Below are 24,318 nucleotides of genomic sequence, written 5' to 3' on the forward strand. Positions count from 1 at the left end.
AGGTAGGAACGGGAGTCCTGGGTTCCTGTGGGAAGTATCTCGCCGCGGGTCATGGCTGTGCACTGGGGTTGGCCTCCCACTGTGACTACCTCGTGGGACAAGCAGTCAGGGATCCCACGGCTTCCACTGCACAGAAGATTCTAAGCAGAAACAGGGGCCTCCCTGAACTTGGGCTGACACAGCAGCAGGGGCCTCCCTAGGCTCAGGTAGGGACCCCAGCAGGTAAACTCGGGCTGGGACCCCAGTAGGGGCCTCCCTGGACTCGGGCTGGGACCCCAGCAGGGGCCTCCCTGGAATCGGGCCAGGACATCAGCAGGGGGCCTCCCTGGACTTGGGCCGGGACCAGCAGGTAGACTTGGGCCAGGACCTCAACGGGTAGACTCAGGCTGGGACCCCAGCAGGGGCCTCCATGGACTCCCACTCTCCTGGGGCTCTGCTTCCCCTCCACTCACAGGTGTCCCAGCCTCAGCTCATCATGGGCCCCATCTGACGTTTCTTCCTGGGGTGCTGCCCCCACAGGACTGGGCCCCTTAAATGAGAGCATCCAGGGAGGCCAAGCTCCAGTATGAGCCCCACACCCAGGACCCCTTGCCCTGCAGCAGTGCTCCCCAACCCTCCCCCATCCCCCACACCCTTGCTGTTGCTTCCTCACCACTCCCTCTGGCAGCCCTGGCAGCCCCGCCTTCACACCTGAGCTCACCCCACCTTCACACCTGAGCTCCTGCCGCCTTCACACCTGAGCCTGCCCTGCCTTCACACCTGAGCACCTGCTGCCTTCACACCTGAGCCCGGCCTACACTCACACCTGAGCCCACCTCACCTTCACACCTGAGCCTGCCCCACAGGATCACAGCCACAGGGCCGACCTGGTGCCATTCTCTGTTCAGAATGCACTCAAAGGAGCTATTCCATGCATGCTTCATTTGGCAGTCTTTCTTTTTCTTCAAATGATATTATTTGAGCCTGATTACATCTGAATTTCTGATATCTGTCTCTAAGTGGATTAGCTTTATCCCTGAACTTAAAGCAAGATGCGATTACAGCCACATTCCATGGCCAACTGGCTTATCCACACTGTCACAGCAAAGAAAAGGGATATTTTTGTGCCACTGAAACACAACAAAAGGAGAAATAGTTTAGGAAAATTCAGTGTTCATTCTTATTTGAGTCCTAATCATTGTACTCATTTAGGAGACACACAATATTTTTTCTGGAAATAAACTAGAAAAGTCTATACTTCAATCAATTACTCTCAAAGTTTTCACAGCTTATGCAATGAAAGGGGATAACATATTGAAATCACTAAGCTTATCCTCTGCGCTTCTGTGTAAATTTAGGAACAGATATGCATCTGGGCTCATCGCTGGCAGGGTGAGGTCATCAGCCTGAGTGGCTCAAGGATCAGGGTCTGCCACGACAGAAATCATTTTAAGTCTCTATTTTCCCAGAGCTCATAATGAAGCAAGACATCAACCTCAATGAATTTTACTTGCATGTTAATTAAGTTTAAACCAGCCCATTTTAATTATCTCTTACTTGTTAATTCATTGTTTTTGATTGGGCTTTATTCTATTTTTCTCCCTCTTGATAGCCTGCAGCCCTCAAGAAAGAATTGCAAATTGAGAGTGAGTTATCAGAGGCCGCAGGGCATTCTGGTGTTTTCGCATTTCTCATTGGGTTGGGATTGGGCTGTGAATGATGGCTGCACGAGTGATCTGGGCACGAACGAGGACACCAATAAAACATAAATTACTCAGCATCAGAAGCACGTAAAAACATTAGGTTTCCACAGCCATGCTGGGACCTCAGTGAGAGAAGGAATGGGCAAAAAGCCAGCAATGTTCCAAGCACAGCATCTTCCCTGTGCATGGAATCCACTCCAAGACCCCAGGGGGTGCCTGGAATCTCAGGTGGCACCAATGTAGAACATGCTGCTGCTTCTATGCACAGATCTACCATCAAGTTTAAATACAAAGTGGGCAGAATAACAGACTAACAACAAAACTAATAATAACATAGAACTATAACAAAATATTGTAATACAAGTTATGTGAACGTGGTCTCTCTCCCTGAAAATATCTCATTGTATGGCAGGCCCCTTCTTGAGACGCTCACATGCCCACCTCATGAGAGAGGTGAGTGACCACACACGCTGAGCCATGGGCCACACGACGCATTTCCCTCTGTGGTGGTCCCTGGTCCCTGTGCCCTCTGCAGCCATGGGTCATGCGACACCTTTCCTTCTGCAGGGGCCCGGGTCCTCACACTCTCTGCAGCCGTGGGCCATGTGGCACCTTTCCCTCTGTCCTGTCCCGGGTCTTCACACTCTCTGCAGCCGTGGGCCATGTGGCACCTTTCCCTCTGTCCTGTCCCGGGTCTTCACACTCTCTGCAGCCGTGGACCACGTGGCACCTTTCCCTCTGTCCTGCCCCAGGTCTTCACACTCTCTGCAGCCGTGGACCATGTGACACTTCCCTCTGTCCCGCCCCAGGTCTTCATGCTCTCTGTAGCCATGGGCCACGTGGCACCTTTCCCTCTGTCCTGCCCCAGGTCTTCACACTCTCTGCAGCCGTGGACCATGTGATACTTCCCTCTGTCCCGCCCCAGGTCTTCATGCTCTCTGTAGCCACGGGCCACGTGGCACCTTTCCCTCTGTCCTGCCCCAGGTCTTCATGCTCTCTGCAGCTGTGGACCACATGGCACCTTTCCCTCTGTCCTGCCCTGGGTCTTTACACTCTCTGCAGCCGTGGGCCACGTGACACTTCCCTCTGTGGTCGTCCCAGGTCCACACGCTGTGACGGTGTTGGTGGTCCGGCCTCAGCAGCAGGCAGTGTCCATGACTAATGGTCACCCAGACGGCTGAATACACTGGATGAGGGGGTGATTCACACTGAGACCAACGTCACCAGGCTTCTTAGAGCAGGGTGCGATTTAAACTCGTGAAACATTATTCCTGAAGTTGCTGTTGACCTCAGGTGGCTGAAACTGCAGAGAGCAAAACCTAGGATGAGGGGTACCGCTGTGGACCGCTCCTGTGTCTGTGTCTCCAGGGCGGGGCAGGGGTTCAGGATGTGAAGGTGGCTGTGCCCGGGTCACAGAGGGCAGGTAGCAGCAGTGTAGGGCACTTCACTGTCCCCGGGGAGAGGAGAGAGGCTCTGAGGTCCTCTCTCACCCGGAAGGCTGCTCTGGTGGGCTTCGATGCCACCACGCTCTCAGCAAAGAGACTTGCCCAGTTTCCTTGGTAGAGGGAATTCAGTGGCCCATGAGAGACTTCACAGCTGAAGAATGTAACAGTCAGCCAGTGGCAGTGGTAACTCCAGCAACGCTACAGCAGCACAGCTGATTCCTATCCTTTAGTCACTGCTTCTGTGTGTGGCATTTAGGGTTAGCTTGAATTTTAATGTATCTCTTTAAATAAAATGCGTGTTGGTCTTTTACCATACACGATGTAGTCAATCAGGCAGTCCCCATGAACTACTAAAAGCGAGATAATTTGGCGGCGGAAAATCAGGCCTTGGAATGCACAGGTGGTTGCTGGAATGACAGTGCAGTCTGCATCCATGAGACCCTCTGCACTCATGTGCATCAGCAACAAGAGAAAGACTCCCCTCCCATCGCAGGAGGAATGCAGGGGTAGCCTCTCCCAGGGCCATGGGAGGCTGAGCAGGGACCATGGGGATCCCCTTCCACCTGGCGGCATCAGCTGCACATGCCTTTACGAGATGACTGCACAGCTGCTTTCAGAGCCAAGGCACCATTTACCCTAGTTCTGTTTTATCTACTAAAAAGGGTAAAATATTACTATTTTGGCCTGAAAAGAACATCTCCCTAGGTCCTACTCACTGCCCTAGGGTCTTGGGCTGCCTGGATCTCCTGGTAGAAAAAAGATACAGAAAAGCGTCTCTGCCCCAAGCACAGGCAGGTGACGGGGCACCCAGACACTGTGAGCCCAGGTGACCCAGGGCCAGCTCTTGCCTGGCTACCCTCTTCTATAAGTCATGGGTAGGAGGCTAGCTAAGGGTTATATTAGGCTGGTGCAAAAGTAGTTGCACCAATTTTATGGCAACTGTACCACTTATATGGCAAAAACCACAATTACTTTTGCGCCAACCTAATGCAACCGGATTTCCACTTTGTAATCAGATGGTTTTCTGTGGAGGTCCACCACTTCACTCCATGTGCAGCCCATGGGCAGATCCCGTCCCGAGGCCTCAGCTGGAATGCTGAATATTTGCAGGAGACCTAGAGAATTTTTTGTGGCTACCTTGCAATTGGCCAGGAGACAGCTGACTGGTTTGACTTAATACTCTGTGCAGCATATCAACATGAAAGCAAAATTTCAACGACAGTTTACTAAATTAAAGAGAGAAAGTTAAGAAATATGACCTGCAAGTCCAGCTATGAAGGGAGGTGGGGGGCGGGTGTGGCCATTCCTTCCAGACCCACGACACCACCAGAAGGCAGCCTCCTGAGCAAGCCAAACGGGCTGTGCCCCATGCAGCCCAGGCCCAGGGACCCCAGTGACTCCTACCCTGCTGCAGTGGAGCCTGTGGAGAAGTGGGCCTGACGTGTGGGTGAGACACCCTGGAAGGCCACGCTCAGGTGCCCTACAGTGGTCCACCAGCTTCATCCAGCCAGGAACAGAGAAAGAGTGGAGGCCACGCCTTCAGGTGACCAAGGCCCCCAGGTGCTCACCAGCCTCACACACTCACTTGCCTTCAGCCTGGGAGACGCTGGAATCTGAGACCACAGTCACGGGTGATCACTGGGGTGTGGGGCCTGGGGGTGCGAGAGCCGGGCATCTACGAAGACAAGCTGGCAGTGGCATGAGCAGCACCTGACACCGGCCTCATGCCAATTGCAAAGAAAGAGCTCCTTCTGCCAGTGTGCCTGGTCATTTCAGACATGTTCCCTCCTAACATGGGCAGAAGACCTAGGCAAGATGTTTTTATGTGTTCAAAGACGTTGGAGAGCCACTGAGCAGTCGGGGCCAAAATCAAGAGGAGGGCTCAGAGATTGGCCTGGCAGAGCCTCCCAAGGCACTCCCTACTGCTCTGAGCACCAACTGACCATGGAGGTGCCGAGACTGAGAAGCTGAGCAGAGTTCCTCCACCTCTCAGGCCTGTGGCTCAGAATTAAAATTCAGAAGCCAAAAGGAGGAAAAGGAGCCTTGGAGAACAGCACAGCCTTGGGCTGATTTCCCCAGACAGACAGACAGACCCCACAGCAAACCCCAGACAGACAGGCAGACTCCACAGCAAACCCCAGACAGACAGACCACACACCAAACACCAGACAGACCCCACAGGGAACCCCAGGCAGGCAGACCCCCCTCCCATCGCAGTAGGAATGCAGGGTGGCCTCTCCCAGGGCCATGGGAGGCTGAGCAGGGACCATGGGGATCCCCTTCCACCTGGCGGCATCAGCTGCACATGCCTTTCCCTCTAGTGTCCCAGGAAGGCAGTTACATAAAGGGTTTAAATGAAGTTTAAATAAGAAGGATATTCATAATAAATTACTTGTAATACCTAGAACCAGGGATATAAAGCTGAGTAAAACATGGCAATCAGAAAATGCCAATACTGAAGTGGCAGCACTGTAAGAATTATCTGACAAAGACCTCAGGGCAGCCATCTTAAAGTTCTTCCATAAACAATTTAAAACATGTTTGAAACAAAAATATAAACAGTTCAGTAAAGGAATGGAAGGTATAAAAAATGACCAAATAAAATTATAGAAACAAAAAATAAAATAGCTGAAATTAAAAACAAACAAATCCCAAACCAAACACACACACACACAAACCTCATTAGTGGTTTCAACAGCAGAATGGACAGGAAGAAGAAAGAATCAGTGAACTGGAAGATAGAACAATAGAAATAGAAGTTTATCAGTCTGAACAAGAGACAGAAAATAGGATAATGATGACAAAAACAAAAACCAGAGACTCAGGGATCTGTGGGTGCTGTAATAAGAAATCTACAACCAGAGACTCAGGGATCTGTGGGGAACATAATAAGGAAATCTATAATAAGAGACTCAGGGATCTTGGGGGGATGTAATAAAAAATCTATAACCAGGGACTCAGGGATCTGTGGGGGCTGTAATAAGAAATCTAAAAACAGAGACTTGGGGATCTCTAGGGGCTGTGATAGGAAATCTATAACCAGAGACTTAGGGATCTGTAGGGCCATAATAAGAAATCTATAACCAGGGATCTGTGGGGCTGTAATAAGAAAATCTAACATTTGTGGCATCAGATTCCTGAGAGGAGCAGAGGAAAAGGGTGGGGTTGCAAAGTAGTTGAAAACTTTGTGGCTGAAAACTTTATAAATGTTCCCAAAGACATAAATCCACAGATTCTAACACCCAAGTGAACGCCCACAACAGGATTAGACCAAAGAACTTCCTACAAGACACATCATAGTAAAATGCATAAAAACTCATGACAGACAAAAGCCATGATTGAATGGAGCAAGAGAGAAATGACACCTTCCTCACAGAGGAACAATAATTGACATGGGAGTAGATTTGTCATTGGAAGCTGCAAAGATCAGAACAAAGTGGCACAACATTTTTAGTGCTGAAAGAAACGAACTGTGAACCCAGGTTGATATTCTCAGAAGAAGAAAAGCGAAGAGGCTTTGCCACCAACAAACCTACTACCAGAAGTTCTCTAAACAAAAAGGGAATGAGAAGGGCTACTGGCACATCACTGTTACAGACTGAATTGTGTCCCCCCAGGAAGCTACGCTGAAGTCTGATATGGTTTGGCTCTGTGCATCCCCCCAAATCTCATGTCGAATTCTAATCCCCAATGTTGGAGGAGGATGATTCCCAAGATGGAGGTGACTGGGTCCCGGGGGGACTTTCCTTTTGCTGTTCTCACGATAGTGAGTGAGCTCTCAGGAGATCTGGCTGTTTAGACATGTGTGGCACCTCCCGCTCCATGCTCTCTCTCCTCTTGGCCATGTGAAGACATGCTTGCTTTCCTTTCACCTCTGCCACGACTGTAAGTTTCCCAAGGCCTCCCAGCCATGCTTCCTGTATAGCCTGTGGAACCGTGAGGCAATTAAACCTCTTTTCTTTATAAATTACCCAGTCCCAGGTATTTCTTTATAGCAGTTGGAGAATGGACAGATACAAAGCCCTAGCTCCTCCTATGTGTGAATGTGACCTTATTTGGAAATAGGGTCTTCACAGATGAAATAAGGTTATACTGAGTAGAGTGGGAGTTAAATCCCGTATGATTGCTGCTATGGTTAGAAGAAAGTGATTTGGAAACTGACAGACAGGGATGACATCAGGTGACAACAGAAGCTAAGATTGGCATCATCAAGGCATGCCAGGGATCGATACCCAATACCAAAAGTCAGGCGGGGGCCAGGAGGAATTCTCGCCTATGGGCTTCAGGGAAGATGTGTCTTCCTGGCACCTTGACTTTGGACTTCTGGCTTCTACATCTAAGAGACAATGCACTTCTCCTGTTTTGAGCCATCCAGTTTGGTGCTTTGTTATGAAGCTTAGATAACTAATATGACCCTGAAGGAAGAAAAATACAGCAGCAAAAAAATACGATCATTTTTAGCTCATAAGCATGACGATTGGACACTCATGCACACATGTGAGGTGTGTCACCCTCCAACCTTGTGACAACGTTAGCACATTATCCATCTGACATGAACTTAAAAAACATGAATAAATACTCATTGATGGTTAAAGTGGTTCTGATGTGGTTCTAAATATCTGTTGGGATGATATCTAAGACAGCTCTATTATATATTGGGAAGGCAATATAGAACCGAGAAGGAGATAAGGTTTCTACATTGTAATCAAACTGGTCATGTGATGATGTCGCTAGGCTGTGATTTTATATATTCTATACTGTATTATTATTTATATATAATTTATATGTATATAGATTGTAGTATCTAGAGCAATCACTATAAAAAAATGAAAGAAAAACACAAATATATAAAAATGAGCCAAAAGGCAATGTTAAAAATTGCTTCTTGCCATAGAATGTAGAAAAAAAACAAGGAAATGAAAAGCAGAAGAAAAAAATAAAAGAACCAGAAAACAAAAAACAAAATGCTGTACTTAATCTCTAGCATAACAATAATGACATAAAATGTAAGGAGACTAACACACTAATTAAGAAACAGATATTTGAAGAATAGGTTTAAAAACATGGCCCAATTTTATGCAATTTACAAAATGCTTACTTCAAATATCATGACATATACGGGTTGAAAGTAAAAGGATGGGAAAAGAAATGTCATGCAAACATTAATCAAAAGAAAGCAGGAGTTGCTATATTGATATCAAAAAAAGTAGACTTAAGAGCAGGTAAAATTACCAAATACAGAAAGGAACTTTATACAGTGATGTTTAAAATGTTAACCTCAAAACAATATATACCAATACTAATTGTGTATGCTAATTGTGCACCAAATACCAGACCTGCACAGATGTGAAGCAGAAACTAATAGAGGTGAAGGGACAAATAGAGGAATCTCTAAAAGTATAAGTCTTAGAACTTGAGGCCCCTTTCCCAACAGTTGTTAGAACAACCACACAGAAAATCGTCAAGGACACAGAACTGACCTGTGCCATCAACCAGCTGTATCTAAGTGGTCATTCTAGAACACTCCACATTTCAACGGCAGAACACACACACTTAACTGCACATGAAACATTCTCCAGGAAGATCACACACTGACATGTAAGAAACCTGACTAAAGTTAAAAGTAATGAAAGCATACAAGTGTCTTCTGTGACTACAGTGGAATTACTAGGCATCAGCAGCAGAAGGACAGACGGGGAATTAATCACTATGTATCAATTAAGCAACAAAAAATCAGGACGTAAATTAGTTTTCTAATTTTGAGATGAAGAAAAAAATCACAACATACAAAAATTGAATGTAATTACTGAATGTAGTCAAAGCATTACTAAGAGGGAAATTTATAGCTCTAAATGCATATGTCTAAAACATAAGAAGGATATTAAGTCAATGCTCTAACACTCTAGGAACCTAGAAAAAGAAGAACAAACTAACCCAAAGAGGCAAAAGAATGAAATCATAGGGTTGTGTGTAAATTCATGACATAGAGACTAGAAAATAATAAAGAGAAGGAAATAAAACACCAAACGTTGGTTATTTAAAAATGTTTTAAAAACTGACAAATCTACAGGTGACTCAAGAAAAAAAGGAAATCTGAACATATCACAATAAAGAGATTAAAATAGTAATTATGAAATTCCCACAAACTAAAACTCAGGACCTGACTGCTTCATGCCTACATTTACCAAACATATAAAGATGAACTCACACGAATCTTTCAAAACTGTTACCAAATAACAGAGAAGAAGGGACGCTCCTCCACGCATTGCATGAGGCCAATATTACTGAAATACCAAAGTCATACAAAGACCTCACAGGAGAACTACAAATGAATATCTCTTAAGAATATGGATGCGAAAACTCTCGATTAAATATCAGAACACTGAATCCAGCAGTATGTATAAGGAATTACACACCCTGACTAAGTAGGACTTATCTCAGAAATGCAAGATTTGTTTAATATCCAGAAGTAAATCAATGTAATCCATCGCATTAACAGAATAAATGACAAATGCATAATATTAATAGATGCACAAAAAGCATTTAACAGAATCCCACATTCTTTCATGATAGACGATGAACCAACTAGAAATAGATTCAAACTTCAATAACTTTTTAACGATATCTACAAAAACCAACAGCTAACATCACACTTAATGGTGAAAGACAGAAGCTTCCCCCTTAGAGCAACCACAAGACAAGATTGCCTGCTCTCGCCAATTTTATTTGATATTGTACTAGAGCAGCGGTCTGTCCCCAACCCCTGTTCTGGTCCATGGCCTGTTGGGACCCAGGGCACACAGCAGGAGGTGAGCAGCTGGTGAGTGAGTGAAGCTTCATCTGTATTTATAGCTGCTCCCCAGTGCTCCCATTACTGCCTGAGCTCCACCTCCTGTCAGATCAGCAACTGGATTAGATTCTCATAGGAGTGGGAACCCTATCATGAACTGTGCATGCGAGAGATCTAGGTGGTGCATTCCTTATGAGAATCTAATGCCTGATGATCTGTCACTGTCTCCCATCACCCCCAGATGGGACCCTCTAGTTGCAGGAAAACAAGTTCAGGGCTCCTACTGAGTCCACATTATGGTGAGTTGTATAATTTTTTCATTATATATCACAATATATAATAACAATAAAGTGCACAACAAATGTAATGTGCTTGAACCATGCCCAAACCACTCCTTCCACCCCCAGTTCATGGAAAAATTGTCTTTTACAAAACCGGTCCCTGGTGCCAAAGAGGTTGGGTACCACTGTACTAGAGGTTCTCACCAGGAAAACTGGACAAGAACATTAGGAAGAAGGCATCAATATTACAAAGGAAGAAGTAACATTTTCTCTATTTGTAGGTGACATGATCTTGTATGCAGACAGTCTTTCAGGATTCACAAACATACACAAAGCTACTATAGCTAATACACAAGTTCATCAAGTTTTCAGGTTACAAGAGCAAAACATAAAAATCAATTGGATTTCTGTACTTCAGAAATAAAAATTCAAAATAAAATTAAGAAAATGTTTTTTATTTTATGCTCACAAAGCATAAAATCTCTTGGAATACATTTTATAAAAGAGGCACAGATTTTATATACTGAAAAACACAAAACATTGTTAGGAAGAACTAAAGAAAAAATAAATGGAAAGACAGATCATTCATTTATTAGAAGACATTTTTTAAACTGGTGCTATTTCTCCAAATGAATCCACAGGAAATGAAATCCCTTTCAAAATTCCAACGACCTTTTTTTTCACAAATTAACAAGCGGATCCTAAAGTTTATCTCAAAGTGCAAATGACTCGCAATAAAATACAAGGCAACACTGAAAAAGAACAAATTCAGGGAACCGTCTTAGTTTAGGCTTCTATAACAGAGTACCATAGACTTGGTGGCTTATCAATGACAGAAACTTATTTCTCTCAATTCTCGAGGTGGGAACTCTGAGATCAGGGTGTCCACATGGTCAGGCTCTGACAAGGACCTTCCGGGCTGCAGGCTCCTCTTCTCGTATTCCCACCTGGAGGAGAGGCAGGCAGGGAGCTCTCTGTGTCACTTTTCAAGGGCATTAATCCCATCCCTAGGGCTCTGCCCTCCTGAGCTCATCACCTCCATAGATCCCACCTCCTGGCACCACCATGTTAGGGGTTAAGATCTCAACACAGGAATTTGAGGGACACGAACCCCTCAAACACCCGAATGGGCCATTGCAAGGACTCCCATTTGCTGTTTCCAAAGCTGACTCCAAAGCTCCAGTCATCTCTGTAATCCCAGCACTTTGAGAGGCTGAGGCGGGTGGATCACAAGGTCAGGAGATCGAGACCATTCTGGCTAACACGGTGAAACCCCATCTCAAACAAAAATACAAAAGCAAAATTAGCCAGGCGTGGTGGCAGGCGCCTGTAGTCCCAGCTACTCGGGAGGCTGACGTGGGAGAATGGCATGAACCCAGGAGGCAGAGGTTGCAGTGAGCCCAGATCGCACCACTGCACTCCATCCTGGGGGACAGAGAGACACTCTGTCTCAAAAAAAAAAAAAAAAAAAAAAAAAGAAAAGAAAAAAAAGCTCCCGTCATCAGGACACATATTGTCATAGGAACAAACATGCAGATCAGTAGAATCAAGTGTGTGGTCCAGAATAACTCCTCACCTTTCTGGCAAATTGATTTTCAAGAAGGGGTCCAAGAAAGTCCAGTGGTGGAAAGAATGGGATAACTGGATAGCCAGATGCAAAAGAGTGAGATTGGTTACTCACACACCCCAGACACAGAAAGTAACTCAGAATAACTCACAGGTGTAAACGTAAGAGATTAAAATATACAACTCTTAACAGAACACATCTATGAAACTTCATGGCTTTGCTTTAGGCAATGGCTTCTTAGACATGACATTAAAAGCACAAGCAACAAAAGAAAAAAAAGTTATATTTATTTAAAAACAATAAACTTTTTGTTTCAAAGGACATTAAAAAGTGAAAGTAAAACTTACAGAATGGGAGAAAATATTTGCAAATCATATATCTAAGATAATTGTAACTTGAATATTTTAAAAACTCTGACAACAGGCCGGGCACGGTGGCTCAAGCCTGTAATCCCAGCACTTTGGGAGGCCGAGACGGGCGGATCACGAGGTCAGGAGATCGAGACCATCCTGGCTAACACAGTGAAACCCCGTCTCTACTAAAAATACAAAAACTAGCCGGGCGAGGTGGCGGCGCCCGTAGTCCCAGCTACCAGGGAGGCTGAGGCAGGAGAATGGCGTGAACCCGGGAGGCGGAGCTTGCAGTGAGCTGAGATCTGGCCACTGCACTCCAGCCTGGGTGACAGAGCGAGACTCCGTCTCAAAAAAAAAAAAAACTCTGACAACAATAAAATATAAACAATTCTATAGTAGTCAAAATACCGCACTTCTCCAAAAATGATTTACAAGTGGCCAATAAGCACACTGAAAAATTATCAACATCGATAAGTTACTGGGGATATTAGAACCAAAACCACAAGACGCCATTTCACACCCCCTAAAACGGCCATCATCTGAGAGACAGAAATAAGAAGCGTCAGGGAGGTGTGAGGAACGGAGCTCTCCTCCACTGCCTGTGGGAATGTGAGATGCTGATGTGGCAAACGGTTTGACCTCAACTTTCACAGTCAGAGTCAACCAAAGCCTAGTATTAACGTGAGTCAACAATTCAAATTTTTATGAAATATTTTTGCAGTTTATTTGGCACATCAAGTAAAACTTTAAAAAATTAATTAATATCATAAGGTTGTTCAAATAGAACCATTTGTAGTGCCCAGAACAAAGGAGTTACTTGCCCATTCAATAACAATGCATAAAAAAACCGCTTCAGGAAATCCGAGTGTTTATCTCACAAGTGAAATCAGGTATGGCTTCTTAACTGTCCCCACAGTCCATCAATAGTTCCAGCAGTGGCTAGTTTCTGAATGCTTGAAGCAAGACTGGATAATTTATAAAGAAAAGAGGTTTAATTGCCTCACCGTTCTGCAGGCTGTAGAGGAAACATAGGGGCTTCTGCTTCTGGGGCGGCCTCAGGAAACTCCCAATCATGGCGGAAGGTGAAGGGAGCAGGTGGTCACGTGGCCAGAGAGCGCCAGTCGCAGGCTTGTAAAAACCAAGTCTCGCGAGAACTCACTACCATGCGCACTGCACCAACGGGATGGTGTTGAACTGTCCGTGAAAAATCCACCTCCATGATCCTGTCACCTCCTCCCAGGGACACAGAACCAAACCGCATCACAAGCAAGTTGATGTTGGGCTTCTGCGGTGAACACATGTGGTCACAGCTGAGTCAGGTGTTTGCATGAGGATTGAGAACCATTTTCCTCTGCAGTAGCCTCCCTGCTGACTAACTACATGGGCGGCTTCTGTGTGCTGAGTCCCTGGCGGGTTCGAGTTTGGGCCACTCTGTGTTCTCTAGAGACAGCGCGTGTGTGCGGCAAGTGCTCACTCACACCCAGGACCTGCTTCACCAGCAGGTTCAGCTCAGCTTTGATCCTCATATGACGGTTATTTTGCAACATTAGGAAAAAACAGTTTCTGTAGTGATTTTTTCTCTTCCAATCTAGATAAACACCAGGCTACTATAAATGTGATGGAATTTTAAACACCAGGGAAAAAGAACCAGCTACCTGGGGGTTTCTCTTTTCCTCCAGCCACATGGAGCCATTCTTATACTGAAATCTGAGATCCCTTCAGATACTCCCAGAGTAAAAGGAACCATTATACCAACAGCTAAGATGACCATCGCCTGGGTATTTAACACTTCAGTTCTTACTAAAAGTGATCTTCCTGTAAATCTGAAATGCATTTAGTATTGTAGAAACAATCACATTGTTGAACTTTGAAGAACAAAGATTTTTGAGATTTTGAAATACAACATTAACAGGTTTAAAATGTTCTATGGTTCTTGTATTTCACTGTCACTCTGTCTCCATATTCTGATGCTTTGACATGTTATAGTTGTGAGGCAGGGAAGGCAAGCCTCAAAATTGGGGCTTAGCTCAGAAACGTTCTTGGCTTTGCCAGTGCCAGGGTGGCCAGTGGTGGCAGGCAGTGGCTGTGCACAGCAGCAGCAGAGGTCCTACTCCTCATGGAGCAGGGCTACCCCATGGGCAGTGCACCCAGAGCAGCAGCTCAGAGGCATCTCTGCACTCCTATTTATACCCACTTTTAATTAACTGCAAATCAAGGAGCAGTTTGTGCAGAAATTTCTAGAAAAGAAGTAACTTCCGGGTCTTTGGGTTGTTGCCATGTAAAGGGGCATGGCAGGTGTTGCCATGGCAATTGTAAAGTGACATAGCTCTGGAGGGTGTGTCTAAGGGAGACTTTTGTCTCTTCCCTGCTTTAGCTAGTCCTCAATCTGGTCCAGGGTTCAAGCCCCCCTTCCAGAGTCAAGTCGGGCCTACTACCTCAGTTGCAAGAATCTCTCTCTTCTCTCCTCTCCTCCTCTCCTCAATCTCTCTCTCTCTCTCTCTCCCCTACTAATTAAAGATTATGAATGGTTTGAAAACACTCTTTTCTTTAAGGAAGAGGACAGAGGACTCTAGCTGTAAATGTCTATGTACCCAAGAGTGAAATGTTCACCTACTTATTTTCCTAATTTTGTTTAAATTAACACCTTTAACATCACAAATGCATGTGCTCCTGTGATTACCTCACCAATAAGGCAATTCAGTACACTCCTCCACCTAGAAAGTGGCCCCACCCTGTGCATGCTGCCCCCACGCATGGCCCCCAACTCAGGACAGTCACTGCCCTGGCCTCCTCCTCCTCAGCACGGCTGCTCCTACTGTTGAACATGCTGGAATCTTCTGTTAGGTCCTCTTTTAAATGTGGGTTCTGTCACTCAACCCAATGATTTTGATATTTCTGCACTTTTTGGGGTTACTTGTTCCTATTTTCTGAGCACTGTTCTCTTGTATGAATACATCAGGATCTGTGTATCTCTTCTCCAGCTGAAGAGCGTTGGTGTGGTTTTCAGTGTGGGATGTTAGGAACGAAGCTGCTCTGAGCACCGCTCCACAGGTCTCCTGCGCACTTATGCTTTTGTGTCTCTTGGGTAGATACTTGGAAATGGCCTTGCTGGGTAATTCAGTGGGTTAATGGTAAATATTTTAAGAAACTGCTGAAGAGTTTTATGAGGTTTTCTTTACATTTCCACCAGCAGCGTATGGGAGTTTTAAGTGGCTGATATCATCTCACCCCTGGTTTGATTAGTCATCTTAGACATTCCAGTAGACCTACTGGGGCATCTGGTTTTAATTCTCTTTTGTAGTCCCCTGTTGTATAAAGCTGTCAGGAGCTATTTCATGGCTCATTCTGCCTGTATTTATGTTTTTTGGAAAAGAGTTTGTGCAACACTTATGGTGTTTTCACCACACTGGGTTGTTGGGTTTTTTGCTTTGGAATTATTGAGTGCTGGGAGTTCTCTGTATATTCAGATATGTGAGTTGCAGATGAAGATATTTTCGCTCAGCGTGTTGCCCACCTTTTTATGTCTGTTGCAAAGCAAGTTCCTGTTTTGATGAATGTATCATTTTATCAAGAAATTATCCTCTATGGTAGCATAGATAAAATACTTCTTATAACTCAAAGTTGCAACAGTTTTCTCCTGTGTCTTCTGCCATATGTTTTCTATATTTAACTTCATGATTCATCTTGAAGAAAGAAATTATACAGTGTGTGGTATGGAACAAAGTCCTTTTTCTAATATCCAATTTTTTCAGCATAGTTTTTAGAAAATACTTATTTTTTCACTCAACTGTCTTCGCAAAAAAAGTGTGTGTGTGTTTGTGTGTGTGTTTAATTAAGAATGGATGTTGGATACTGGAAAGGCAGTTGGCCACATACAACTAGCCGACCTCTGGCCTCCTGCCCCACAGGTCCACTTCCCTGTCTTTGCCCAGTGCTAGGCTATTCAGTGTGCTTTAGCTTCGTAGGACATAGTTGTCAGGTGGTGCAGCCAGGTGTATGTCTTCTTCTCTATCAGGTAGTTTTACTATTCCTGGTCCTTTGAGCTTCACTATGAACTTTACAATGTTTGTCAATTTCTACAAAAAAAAAATGGCTTCTGAGAGTTTGACTGGGATTGCATTGAATGGAGAGGTGGATGTGGGGAGAACTGATATCTTGGCCATGTGGGCTCTTCAAATCCCTGGAGACATAACATGTCTTGACTGAGTTAGGTCTTCTTTAATAGATGTGCATTTTAGTATTTGCTGTGCACACTTTGCACAGTTTTTGTCAGATTTAAATCTTAAGTGTATTTTATTTTGTCATGTTTTTGTAAATGGATTTCTAAATTTTATAACATTCCTTGCTAATAAAATACATACAATTTTACTTTTGCATTCTGACAGTGTATTCTGAAAGCTTGCTAAAACTACATATTTGTTCAATCCAGTTTTTAGATTCTACGACACTGTCCACATATCTGATCATGTTGTTGTGAATAAAGACCATTTGCTTCTCCCTTTCTGATATGGATTTCGTTTGTTTCTTTTTCTTTCCATATGCTGTGGCTAGAACATCTGTCATGATAGATGATAGACTTGGTAAGCACAGGTATCCTCACCTTGTTCCTGAGCATGAGGGTGCAGCCAGTCTTCCACGGTTGAGTATGGTTATACTCATAGGTTTTTCATAGATGCCTGATACAAGGCTGAAGAATTTCTCTGCTGTTCTTTATTGAGAATTTTTTATATTGGGAATGGATTTGGGTGGAGTCTGAATGCCCTGCCAGCCTCTCCTCTCCAGCTCCTGTCTCCAGCCTTAATGCCCAGATGCAGAACTTCAGGAAGGAGACCCCAGCCCTCCTGCCTCCTCCCTAATCACCCGTGAGCTCTGCTGGGGCCGTCTTCGTGGGAGAGGGAAACCTGTGGAGAGGGCAGCTGATGGCGGCGAAAGGGCCTCCCCTCCCAGGGCCTCCACCATGCCCACCTTTCTCCTCCACTGGACACCGCTTTCCTGTAGTTGGCTGTTCCTAAAATCCCTTTCCATATGCATGTTAGTAACTCAACTGCCGGCAGCTGACCCGCCTGTGTGGCCGGCCCTCGCGGTGCACTTCTGGGCCCTTGGACTTGTGGGGAGCTCCTCCTGGGCATCGTCACTGCTTTGTCCCGTGTCCTGCACACCCTCTGCTCTTTGTGGGCAGGCGATCACCTCTGGAACACACATCTCACCTTTTGTGTCTGTCCCTTCATCATTGCTTGGACAAGGAGGTGGTGTTCTTTCCTTCCAAGCACTGCCGTGGTTACTGGGAATCCATGGGTCGGGATTCCTGGGAGGGGCCACCTTCCTTCCAGAGAGAGTAGGAAGATGCTCTGTCTCAGAGTAATGGTGTTTGCACTCTGGTTCCAGCACCTGTGACCAGTGTGGGCCTGGACAGACGTCTCCACCCCCTCAGCCTCAGACCCTTCGTTTGACCTGGGCAATGACAGCACCTGCCACCCTGTCCTCTCATACCAGGGGCCGGCATAGGGGTCTCCTGGTTCAATCCTGGTCCAAGAAGGGCATGAAGCGACTAATTTCAGCATGTCACCAGCCGCCAGTTCCTGAGCCAGGTGGAGTTGCCCGCCCTGCCCCCACTTGGCCCCGGCGTCAGCTCTGGCCTCGAGGGATGTCTGTGCCCTCCCCTGTGTTTCTCATTGGCGTCATCCACTGGGTCATTCCACCAACGTCTCCATGTCCCAGTCCTTGGGATTCCACATTTCTAGGCCTGGCTTCTCTTCCTAAATTCAGGATAGAAGCTACTGTGCATTACTTCACAGCAAGTATCTCAACTCATCTCTGCACAAAACAAACAAGGCCTCCCTCTCCTAACCCTGCCCTCCCTCAGGGCCATGCCTGGGCATCCTGGCCTCTCCACAGCCACTCACCTGGACCCCGTAGTCCCTTGATGTTAGCTCTGCCGTCTGTGCCCTGCTGATGAATGGGCCTCACTGCTATGAACCCCCCTTCACAGGTCATGCCCCCAGGTAGCCCCATGCTGTGATCATATGCCCAGAGCCAGGTGGGGCTGGCTGGTGAATTTCAGAGAAGTAAGTCCCTCAACAATTATCAGAGGCTTGGCAGGGGCATGCGTGAGACCCGGCCATGTGAACTTCCTAGAGGCACTCTGGGTGTCGGGAGTTCAGGCCTCTCCATTGCATCTCAACCTGAAATAAACCATGGTAAATTCATCCATCCGTGCACAGATGCTGGGTTATTCCCAGTGTTTTGCTCCTACAAATAAGGCTTCTGCAGACATCCACTTACAGTTTTTCTGTGGAAATATTTTCATTTCTCCTGGGTGAATGCCAAGCACTAAATGACTGGATCGTATAGTAAGTAGGTGGGTGTTTGACCTTTCAGAACAGTTTCCTGAGTGGCTGTGCCTTTTGTATTCTCACCAGCAGTGTGTGAGCATTCTGGTTGCTCCAGGTTCTCAAATACCCATGCCATCAGTCTTTTAAATCCCCACATTCTAGCGTGTGGTGGCATTCCATTTTAGTTTAATTTGTACTTCTCAGGTGACTAGAGGTGTCAAGATTTGTCTCATAAAATTATTTGCTGTTCCTACATCTTCTCTCATATATTGTCCAGTCGCAGCTCTTGCTCGTTAATTTAAGTGATAATTTTATTTTTGAGTTGTAATAGTCCTTTATATCTTCTGGATAAAATCCTAAATAATACAGAACCCCTAAAGGTATTTAACTTCTAGAAGAAAATGTAGACGAATGTCCTTATGAACTTTGGTTAGACAATGATTTATTAAATGGGACATAAAAGTATAAGACATAAAAGAGAAATAATAACTTGGACCTTATCTTAGTCCATTTTGTGTTGCTATAACAGAATACCTGAGACTGGCTAATGTGTAAAGAACAGGGATTTATTTATTTCCTTTTTTTTTTCTCTCTTGAGACAGAGTCTCACTCTGTTGCCCAGGCTGGAGTGCAGTGGCGTGATCTCAGCTCACTGCAAACTCCGCCTCCCAGGTTCAAGTGATCCTCCTGCCTCACCCTCCTGAGTATCTGGGATTACAGGCACCCGCCACCACACCTGGCTAATTTTTGTATTTTTAGTAGAGACGGGGTTTCACCATGTTGCTCAGGCTGGTCTCGAACTCCTGACCTTGTGATCCGTCCACCTCAGCCTCACAAAGTGCTGGAATTATAGGCGTGAGCCACTGTGCCCGGCCCAAAACAGGGATGTATTTCTTATGGTTCTGGAGGCTGGGAAATCCAAGGTTGAAGGACAGCATCTGACGAGGGTCTTCTTGCTGCCACATCCCATGAAGGAAGGGGGACAGGCAAGAGAGCAAGAAGGAAGGGACCAGGCTCCTCACTCCCATGATAACTAACCCACTCTCAGGATAACTAACCTGCCCCCATGATAACTAACCCATTTGAAGGATAACTAGCCCACTCCCATGATAACTAACCCACTCCCATGATAACTAACCTACTCTCAGGATAACTAACTTACTCTTGTGATAATCCACTCTCAGGATAACTAACCCACTGCCATGATAACGAACCTACTTCCCTGATAACTAACCTGCTCCTGTGATAACTAACCCACTCTCAGGATAACTAACCCACTCTCAGGATAACTAACCTGCTCCTGTGATAACTACCTCACTCCTGTGACAGCGGCAGGAATCCATTCATGAGGGCTCAGATTCACCCTGCAAAGGCCCCACCTCCCAATGCTGTTGCATTTGGAATTAAGTTTCCCTCACATGAACTCTGGGACTCACACTCAAAGCAGAGCAGACTTAATGAAATAGACCTTCTTCTCTTTGATAGCCACCATTGGCAAAGGGAAAAGTGAAGCCATGGACTTGGAGAAAACACCACACACATACCTGGCAAAGAATGTGCTTCCCCAATGGAGTCAGTCTCCTTAGAGTGGCTCAGGTCCCTTTCCCTGGGAAATGCTGCCACAGGAAAGCCACGACTGGCTCATCCTGGGAGGGGGGGGGGGGGGGGGTCCTGCCACCACCATCCTGAGTGGGCCAGAGGGAAATGGCAGGTGTCCCTCCAAATCACCAAGAGAAAGAGCAGGGGGCTCAGACTCTGAGGGAGGGTGCAGGGACCTGCCTTCTGTCCATCTGTTACTTGGGGAGGGGTGTTGGTCTTCGGTCTTCTGCATGAACAAATGTGATTTTCTCAGTGTGAGCTGCTTACCCCAGACTCCATGGCACATAAACACCCTTGCCCAGGTTCTCTGCCCCATCCTGAACTCCCTGGGGCTCTGCAGGTCATTCATGCTTCATTCCTAATGCAAATCATTAGTGAAATTCTGTTGCAATGTTGTCCAAATCAGAAAACACATGTTGGATTTAAAACATAAGCACTGAGAGGAGCCGTAGCAGCCTGGATCTCCCGTGGGTGGCTCTTCCTCTGTTGTGGGCTGGGTTGGGGGGTGGGCTCAGTGTGTGTGGATAGGACCAGCAGCATGCACCTGCCCGCAGGACAGCCACTGTGGGGAGGAGACCCAGAGGCCTTGTGGTGTCCCGGGGGACACTGGGTGCACCTTGGGGGACCCAACTCAGCTCCTCCCTCATCCTCAAGCTCATTAGTGCTGGCATTGGTTTCAAATGACACACATCACTGGGCTCTCAGAAAAGTGACCAGGTAGGCCAGTATCTGGCTGTCTATGTATCTGTGTGTCTATCAGTCTGTCCCTCAGTCAGTCTGTCTATCAATCAATCAATCAATCATCTATTTGTCCATCATCTTTCTATCATCATTTCCAAGGAGGTTGGGTCTGCAGCTTCACCTTCCAGCACCCACTTCCCAGGGAACTTTGTGCTCAGCATCCTGAAGGTCACCCGTGACCCCCCAGCAATGTCAGAGCCCCTCCTGTTGTGAGCGTTTCCCTACTGAGGCAGACACAGAGCAGAAACCAGACAGGAACTCACTTTATAAAGACATCTGGCCACACCACTTACAGCCAGATAGCAGGCGTAATTGATGAAGTATTTACATACACATTTGGAATAGAAGGCACCACTAGGAGTGGCAGGAGTATCATTATATAATTACGAAGTTGGCTAAGTGAACAAAGTCTAGCTTTTAAAATAACATGCTCAAAATTTTAAAACAACACAACCACTAGCTGCAGGGAATTGGTCAAATTTGCTTCATCTCTGAATCTATCATCTCATCTGTAAATGAGGGATGGTAAGTTGTCCTCTAGATACTTTTATATGCACACAACATAAAATTGACCATTTTAAGTTACAAGACTGAGTAGCATTTAGCACCCTCCATGCTGTGCAAACTGCCACCTCTGTCCAGTTCCACAATTTGTTTCTCACCCTAGAAGGAAATCTTGCACCCTGCAGCAGGCTCTTCCCACCCACTCCCACCCCTGCACCCACCACTCTTTCTGTCTCTGGATTTAGCTGTTCTGGATACTTTATATAAGAAGAGTCACCCAGCATAAGAGCTTCTGTGCCCAGCGCCTTTCCCTTTGTGTCCTGTGCTCCAGGTTCATCCGTGGGGGACCCGGATTAGCACTTCATTCCTCAGTGCGCCGGATGCCGCTGAGTTGTAGAACAGACCCCCACCTGCTTCTCTGTCCTTCGGGGGTGGACACTGAGGTTGCTTCCATGTCCTGGCTGTTGTGGGTAATGTTTCTGTGACATTCGTGTGGAGACATTTGTTCAGGAACCTGTGTTCAGCTCCCTTGAGCATATACTGAGGAGTGAAGTTGCTGGCCCATATGGTGATTCTGTGTTTAACTTTTTGAGGAGTCATTCTAGAAACGCCGAGGAGTTAAGATGGTGTACACAGAAATTTCTAGAAGATCCCTCTGCACACAATGGAGGTGTCCACTCCTTTAGTCATTGAAGAGCACATGACATGGCGTTAGCAACTTCAGCCCCTCACAGACTGAAAATGGCAGGCAACAAAGGAAAGAGCTGCTGCACCTGTGGCCTTTTAGGGATTTTTATTTTTATTTATTTTTTCTTGTTTTAGAGACAGCATCTTGTTATGCTGCCTAGGCTGGACTTGAACTTCTGGGCTCAAGCGAGCCTCCCGCCTCAGCCTCCTGGGTGGCTGGGACCACAGGGCCATGCCACCATGCCTGGTTATAGGGATATTTTTAATGCAAAACTCAGCAGGCCCTCTGTGAGCTCACTCCTTACTAGGAACCCTTGGAGCAGCCATTCCTTTCGCTCATTCTGGAGCAGATGGAGGGATGGGGAACATTACTACTGTTCTTCACGTCAGAGCTATCGAAAAAGAGACTCAGCAGAGGTGTCATCTCAGCAGATGAGGTCTCATCTGACCCTCATCGTTGTACGATTTACTATTCAAGTCATGATGGGAGGATGATGTTTTTATCACTACGTGGGACTTCACACACTCTGGAAGGTGACCCTCACGTGGTGAGAGCTCATCTGTAAGCAGGGGTGTCTCTGAACTTCAGGGCAGCTGGGCAGTGAGGACAGAACAGAAGCAACTTGCAAAAGCTGCTCAGGCCAAGCTGGTGAGCCACAGACTTTACTCAGGCACTACCCGGCTTAAAAAGTCCTGCTGTGCAGTAAGTCTCAAAGGTCAGTTATAAAATCTTATTATACAGGACACTCGGGGGGGTGATGCTGTGTCTCACAGACACAAATGCCTTGGCTGTGGCACTGTGGGCAGCAGGGCGTCGCCGTGGGTAGCAGGGCGTCACCGTGGGCAGCGGGGCGTCGCCGTGGGCAGCGGGGCGTCGCCGTGGGCAGCGGGGCGTTGCCGTGGGCAGCGGGGCGTCGCCGTGGGCATCACGGCCTCCTCTCCTGGCCCAGCGTCAGTTTTGCTTTTCTTCACTCTGCTGCCTTCGATGGTGGCGATGGGTCCCCCTTCCTAAAATGCACAGTGCAGAGTCCTTACAGCTTTCTCCCTTTTCATCCCACGCTCTCCAAACGTTTTATTTTACGCTGACGAGAGACTCACAGGATGGCTGCAGAGCGCACTCGCGCGCCCCTCGCTGACTGGCGTCTGGCGCTGCCGGGTTGGGCGCCGGCGCTGGTGCGACTGCGCAGAGCAAGGGCGGCCCCTACGAAGCCACTTCCGGTTTTTCCCGCAAGGGCCTCCCTGAGTCCGTCCGGATCCCACATGATTCATTCAATATTCCCCCTCGTCTCCTCCCATCCTCCAGAATTCGCCGTCTCCCCTTGTCTTTTGTGACTTACACGCTTCTTGCTGTGCAGCGGTTCAGCTGTTTTGCAGAATCGGCCTGGGTTTCATTTGCACCGTGTTTTCTCCTGACTGGGGTGAGGCTGTGGAATTTTGGCGGGAGCCCCCCAGGAGCCCAGCTGTGCCTCCCAAGTGTCCAGTCGCAGCGTCCTGAGGTGGGGTCGTCTGTCAGTGCGGACATGGGCTGGGGTCCTTCAATGGTGATGAGCATCTTGGGGAGCTGCTCTTCTCGGAAACGCGAATGCTGCTTCTCTCCATCTTCCACCCAGCAGCTTCCACATCCATCGGGGACCTCCCTGCACCCTCGCTATTGTGGAGTTTAACCGTGACTCTTTGTTGACTCACTGGCTGGCTTCTCAGAGATGCCCATGCTGCTTCTCTCCATCTTCCACCGACCAGCTTCCACATTCATCGGGGGACCTCCCTGTCCCCTGGCTACTGTGGAGTTTAACGTTGACGCTGTTAACTCACCTGTGGACTTCTCAGCGATGCAAATGCTGCTTCTCTCCATCTTCCACCCAGCAGCTTCCACATCCATCCGGGGACCTCCCTGCCCCTTCATTACTGGAGTTGAACCATGGCTCTCTGTTGAATCTCCTTTGAGAAGGAGCTGGCCCTTCCTCTCTGCACATGCATTTATTTGATTATTTACTTATATCAGTATGGACTTATGAGTATTTATATGCTATGGCACAAAATACATTTTTAAAAATATTGTTGCTTCAGTTGTCCCACGCTGGCCCTTGGAAGCACCTTCAGGCTGGACAGGCTCTTCGTTGTGTTCTTTTGACAAACACACACCCTCTCTGGGGGCACGTCCCTGGTTCCCGGAACATAAGATCCTCTAAGCTGGTCCTGAATTTTCCCTGCCTCAGCCCTGGTGCCTGTCAGTTCTCCAAGGACCCCCGGTCTCATTGATTCCAGTCCAACAACACAGGATTTATTTTAGCCTGAGTTGTTCATTGTCTTTAGGAGTGAAAAGATGTCTCTCCTTGT

General features: G+C 46.7%; 1 protein-coding gene and 1 non-coding gene across 3 annotated transcripts in view; both read left to right on the forward strand.

Moving 5' to 3' along the window:
- LOC104673096 (contactin-associated protein-like 4) overlaps positions 1-24,318 on the forward strand; it is a 208,440-nt gene that overhangs the window by 44,831 nt on the left and 139,291 nt on the right. The gene's annotated exons all lie outside the window — the stretch shown is intronic.
- Positions 7,578-7,680, forward strand: LOC115893404. The gene has a single exon (XR_004053413.1). It is a non-coding gene; the product is annotated as a small nucleolar RNA U13 (small nucleolar RNA).

This window comes from Rhinopithecus roxellana, chromosome 14 (genome assembly GCF_007565055.1).
Source record: "Rhinopithecus roxellana isolate Shanxi Qingling chromosome 14, ASM756505v1, whole genome shotgun sequence".
NCBI lineage: Eukaryota > Metazoa > Chordata > Mammalia > Primates > Cercopithecidae > Rhinopithecus > Rhinopithecus roxellana.